The 6160-nt window shown below is 40.2% G+C and overlaps 1 long non-coding RNA gene across 1 annotated transcript; it reads right to left on the bottom strand.

Moving 5' to 3' along the window:
• Window positions 1-263: 263 nt before the first annotated feature.
• LOC135073412 (uncharacterized) lies at window positions 264-5926 on the bottom strand. Its single transcript, XR_010257619.1, has 2 exons — window positions 5235-5926; window positions 264-615 (listed from the first exon to the last, which is right to left on the bottom strand). It is a non-coding gene; the product is annotated as an uncharacterized LOC135073412 (long non-coding RNA).
• Between the last annotated feature and the right edge of the window lie 234 nt (window positions 5927-6160).

Raw genomic sequence — 6160 nt, 5'->3', positions numbered from 1 at the left:
AACATGCTTGCAGTTAATTTCTATATTAAACATAATAATTTATAATTCTGCTGTTCGTATTTATGATGCATCTGCTACAAGATGAAACTCTTACAACTTGTTAGTCTTCTAAAATGCTAAAATCAAAAGTAAATTCATTTAAATGTAAGTATCTGTTAATCTATCTAACTGCCATAATAGAAGCTCTACCTAAAGTAGAGCCCACATTGAGATTAATTACTATTAGAGGCCGGTCGATCTATTCTCATAAATAAAACACTGGATACTCATCTTTCACATTATATTGCCTTATTTTAGATACAATTCATCACTTAGCACAAAAGCGCGCGGAGTCGTCTCCGCGCGTCCCTCTATTCTGACGTTTGATCCTCGTGTGACATTGACAATACGTCAATGTCACTATGACAGCATCTCATTGGCTATAACGATACCGCTATTTTAACGTTTTATATTTTTCACAATTAACAGTTCGGCCTTCCTGCAATTCCTTCGCCCTCGAAGGTCTGCTCATGGCACACTTGACGCCTCGTATTGGGATCCAGCTGAGCACCTGGCTAGATCTACTCTGCCATCTTCATCACCATTCGCACCACACGCTGACCACCTTTGGTTCTGCTAAAACGAGAAATCATCACACAATACATCTATATCATCGTCACACGGTACATTTATATCATCACACAGTACATCTATATCATCATCACACAGTACATCTATGTCATCATTACACAGCACATCCATATCATCTAGAAGCTCAGCGTGCTCCTCAATCAGTAGCGCCACGCCAATGGTCATACAGACGCTACCACAATTACCTTTTCGTTCAATATTTTAGAATCAGCTGCTTCAATAATGACAATAATGTCGATCACACACATGCCATCTTAATCTAGGCACCATAGCTCATATGCCCAAAATGTTACCACCGAAGAAACTCATCCTTTGATGCCCAATTAGGCCACCACAAAAATACAACTTATTGGTTCCGATAAACTCCAAATCATAGAACTGTAACCCATTCTACTTCCAAGAATGGAAAGAACCCTCACTGTTGATGAGCAGTGGACTGCATGTTCGTGGGCTAGAAACCGGCATAAATCTTGAAGGCAGAGTACTTGTTGTAAACAGCTTTATTTCTGAGTTCTTCACTTTTTCTTTTCGACCACTTTGATTTCTTAACTCGCTTCTTATCTGACTTAAACTAGTCAGCTGGAATGCCCTGCTCCTTATTTTATACTCTTCCATTTCTCTCGCGATATTGCCAACTCTGTCTCTCATGTTCTGGAATATTCAAAGCGAGAGGTCCGATGTGACCGTCTCGTTATCCTCGATCTTCCCAGTGACGAGGTGCAGTGTTGCTCGATTGTCACGTCATCGTCCTTGCCTTCTTGCCGTGGCCATCCAGACTTCGATCTTCTAAGGAACGACGGCCCTTGGAACAACTCATCCTCTTCCGATGTAGGCACGTATCCCGCTCTCGACGCCACGTCGGCTACGTTCAATTGAGTGGGTACTCAAACGCTACTCCGACGGCCTTGTCTCCTCGGTGATCTCTTCAAGTCGATGCGCTCCGTAGGGTGTATAGCGGTGGCTTCCGTTCCGCAGCCAATGCAGCACAGATTAGGAGTCACTCCAGTAGATAGTGTCTTCTACAGGCAGCCGATGCACTTCCGTTCATGCTGCTCGTAGCTCCAACCTCGATATCGTTTGTGTCTTCACTGGAGCCACTTTGGCACGCGCAGCTACCAGCACAACTTCCGCGTCCTTCCTGTCGTTGTAAGCGAGGTCCCAATACGCAAAGGCGGCGTAGGCTTCCTCGCCTGCATCGCAGAAGATGTGCAGCTCTCGGAGTTTCATTTATCTCCCCCCCCGTAGTAGTATCGAGGAATACGCAGTCTCTTCATAATCTGCAGGTCTGACAGCCATTTCTCGAAGTATGCTGCGACGTCTTCCAGCACGGGCTCGTCCCATCCGGTCTTGAGGCGCCACTGCTTTTCAGGAGCTTCTAGGGGAGTCGCTCCTTTTTTCGCGGCGCGCCTGCCGCTCGGGGCGACTGCTAGCAGCCTGTCGTCGTTGCTGTTTCAGTCCCGGACATGGAAGACCGCCTTCCTGTGGTCTTCGTCCACTTGAAAAATCACTTCTTTGCTTGCTCGATGTCGTTGAAGCTTTCCACGAAGTCACCACTACAGCGCCCGGCGTATGCCTTTCTCAGTAGGTTCTCCATTTGCTCATGATACTGCCTCTTCTCTTCGGTATTATTCAGAATTAATTTAGAACATTGTGAACTCCTAATGACGTAATTATAATGAAGTTATACAATGCAATTAGGGCATGCAATTCGGATATCCGGATATCCGTATTATTCGGATATTCGCCACATTTATTATTCGAATAGCATCTATATAATTATCCGGTCTTTTCGAACAATACGAATACGTCTTTCCTAATAAAAACTTGTAAAAATATCTGACCGCAAACTACTTAATAAAACTTAAAACTATTAAAACTGAAGGCAAGAAGTTAGCGGTAAGGTTAGATGAATGGACAAGTGCGCGCAATCGCAGATATCCCTTCAAGTGCCAACCAATATTCGCGAAAAAGGTTAAAGTGCCAGGTACATGGTTTCCGATAGTGCTAGTGTTATGGTGTAGTTATCTCCTGTTGTAATGACATTTTTTGTTTGTGGTAAATCAGCAGGAGTCCAGTACTCAGTTGCCCTCAGTGGCCATGGTTTCTCAACTGTCCTGGAATCTACTAAGGAGACTCCTGCCTGACACTAGCTCTTTGCAGTCTGATGAATAGGAAGCCTTCAATGGTCATGAGTTGTTGGACTGATGTGTTTGGATGATTTGAAAGTTATCCTTGTAGCGGAGTGTGTGGCTCTTTATTTCCTCTCTGACTGTGGGCAATGGCAAGTCCTGATAGATGAGCCTGTTGCTGATATACCACGGGATTTGGCAAATCAAACGTATGGCTTTTGTCTGGAAGCGCTCGATTATGTCGAGATTGGAGTTGGCAGCTGTTCCCCACAGCTGTATCCCGTAGGTCCAGATAGGTTTAAGGATAGTTTTGTAGAACATCATTTTGCTACTGGTGTTCAGCTGTGACTGGCCTCCGACAAGCCACATCATGTTCCTTAGTTTGGCATTTAGGTGCTTCCTCTTTGTCCATATATGCTTTCTCCAAATTAGCCTGCGGTCCAAGTGCAAGCCCAGATACCTAACGTCCTCAGCGGCTCAGCCTGAGGTATTTGGATACCATTAAGTTTAACCGGTGGACTGGAGTTTCTTCTGAGAGTGAAGGTTACATGAACATGCACAGATTTTTCTCCGTTTGCTTTAATACGCCATGAATGGTACCATTTCTCCATTTCCGTCAGGCTTTCCTGGAGATAGAGTGAGGCCGTGGCTGGATCGTCGTGTGTTGCCATTGTTACATTGTCGTCAGCAAAGGTTCCTGTGAATGTATTTGCAGTTGTTGGCAGGTCTGCGGTAAACAATAGGTATAGCACGGGCCCCAAGACACTACCCTGGGGTATACCGGACGTTATGTTGCATAGGGCAGAACAAGTCTCCAGATGATGTGTATGGTTCTGTGGACCTGTTCAGTTGTGGAGTGTCTTTCCCGGAAACTAAATTGGTGTTCAGGTATCAGATCACCGAAGTGGGGCTACATTCGTTTGAACAGTATTTTTTCGACTACCTTCGTCAGCAGCGTTTTTTTTTTCAAGTAGTTATTGAAGTTAGATGATTGTATTAAGCAAATTAAACCTTATTAAAATGATTATAGACAAAAAAGTGTTTCTTTTAATTTACATTATATTGAAAATAGCAGTATTCGAAAAAATCGTTTTATCCGAAGTATTCGAATACCATAAATTTTAGTATTCGAAATATTCGAATACCAATATCGAACGAATAATGCATGCCCTAAATGCAATACAATTAAAATAAATACTATTGGACCTAAATGATTTATGGGATTGGTTATGGTTCTTTTAACATTTTCTCTTTAAACCCACACAGATTAGGCCATTCCACACAGTTTGCGCCTCGCCACACAGCCCTATGATGTCGCTACACAAGCCAAAACATCATAGTTCATGATGTCTCCCACACAAGACACGACATCTTCACAATTCCTGATGTCACACAGACATCCCACTCAGAATGACAATGTCCACACAGTTTCAAGACAATGCCACATGTCCTCCTCACACAGCTATCAGGACGTCCATCTCACACAAAATGACAAAGTCCACCCAGTTTCATGACAATGCCCACTGGTGTATGATCCTCACATAGTACATCATACCCCTATTATTATTATTATTTTCAAACCATTCCCATAATCACAACATCATAAGAAATTTGCTAAAATTATCTTTATTTAAATAATAAAATATTTCAATGTAAACTCTAAAATATTAAGATGAATAACACAACTACATAAATCATCATCAATAATAATGCCAGTAATAAACAGTGAAACAATTTATGCTTAACATTGTGTCTTAGTGAACACAAATTTGCTTCACACACAAATGCAACTTTATCATAATAAACTTACTGTTATTGTTGTGTTGACAGCAATACACTTCCAACTATTATCTTTGGAAACTGCACATACTTCCATGAACTTACCATCCTCAAATAGGAACAAGCATTCATGGAAATATCCAAGAACTTTAATTTAACAAGTACAATACTTCTCTTCTCATGCTTGGCCAAAATTCACCCACAATGCAACTGACTTCATATTCAAGTATCTGTTGTTAACCCAGTCATTACAGGGAAGCACACAACACAATCATCACCAATATAAACTTTATTTGATCACTGCTAGTACTTTGCTCCATTGATACCATTATTCAAAAACATAACCCTCCTTCTGGCGCAGTCGGGTAAATAGCTAACTTTCGCACAGTACAGCAGTATACCACACAATAGGCCAATGCTAATGACCAATGATAAGCATTTATTTCTATTCAAACACATCACTCTTATTCACCATTATTAATAATAACTTTTTGCTTAAGACTGTTAGCGGCAGTTGGGAAGTTCTAAAGTCTAGCAGTAGACTGTAGCCAATTCATTATTACAATCTGTTCACACTCAAGTTAATTGTATGCAATTTTATGCCAATGACAAGAATAAGCACAGTTAAACAACCAAGCCGCAGTGGCACTGCCAGTCTCAGCTCAACCCTTGCAATAAAACATTAATTCAACTCACCAAATATCACAGCTGATTCCTTTTGTATTACATTTTCACTCACCAAATATCACAGCTGATGCCCTTTTGTATTGCATTACCTTCTGTCCAGCTCCAAATCATTTATGTGAAGTACCCTTGTTCAGTGTTCAGCTTCACTCAGGTATTGTGCTTGACTGATTTGCTCACCACAGGGCCAACCCGCAGACAGATTAGGTCACCATATCTAAAACTCAAGTCAAATCTAAAAATATGCACACACAACATGCTAAAACCAGTAACCTTTTTATTAAACAGCTAACAGTTAACCTCAAGATTAAAATCATTTTCACCATGCGAGAATAATTAACAATAATGGCTGGTACACAAGAATACCCTTCAAGTTAAATGTACCACATTCTATAACTTTTATGTAATATCATAATTGAATAAATTTTGGTCACCCACACTAATGTTCAATTTTAGTAATACAACCCAAATCAATACTGGCAGCAGAAATTAATTGATAAGTTGGAGAAATTCAATATTAACATTATCTTTACTCAAAATATAGCATCATGTAACATAATATTGTGTCTTGCATCTACAGTAATCAGGAGTACACAATGATTATGTTTCACAATAATTGAAGTATCAATCACTATAAGAATACCAAAAATCCCCATGTTCAATGACATAACTGGCTGCTTTACTTAATTTCAATTAGCTCAATGTTTTAAGTTATTTCATCTTGTAGTATTTACTCAACATCAAGAAAGAAACATCATGATACTAAAACTGATTTACACAACACAGATCTTAGCTTCAATTTACTTTATTAAAATTAATTATTAATTCTTCTCCAAAATAATGCCAAGAGGTTACTCGGGCATGATTACCAAACTTATTTTAATTTATCTGACCATTATTCTATCTATTCTTTATAGATTTTAAATCTCAACAGGTTA

The sequence above is a fragment of the Ostrinia nubilalis genome, chromosome 7 (genome assembly GCF_963855985.1).
Source record: "Ostrinia nubilalis chromosome 7, ilOstNubi1.1, whole genome shotgun sequence".
NCBI classification, from domain to species: domain Eukaryota; kingdom Metazoa; phylum Arthropoda; class Insecta; order Lepidoptera; family Crambidae; genus Ostrinia; species Ostrinia nubilalis.
Note: the sequence above shows the minus strand (reverse complement) of the source record. Positions and strands in the feature narration are given on the sequence as shown.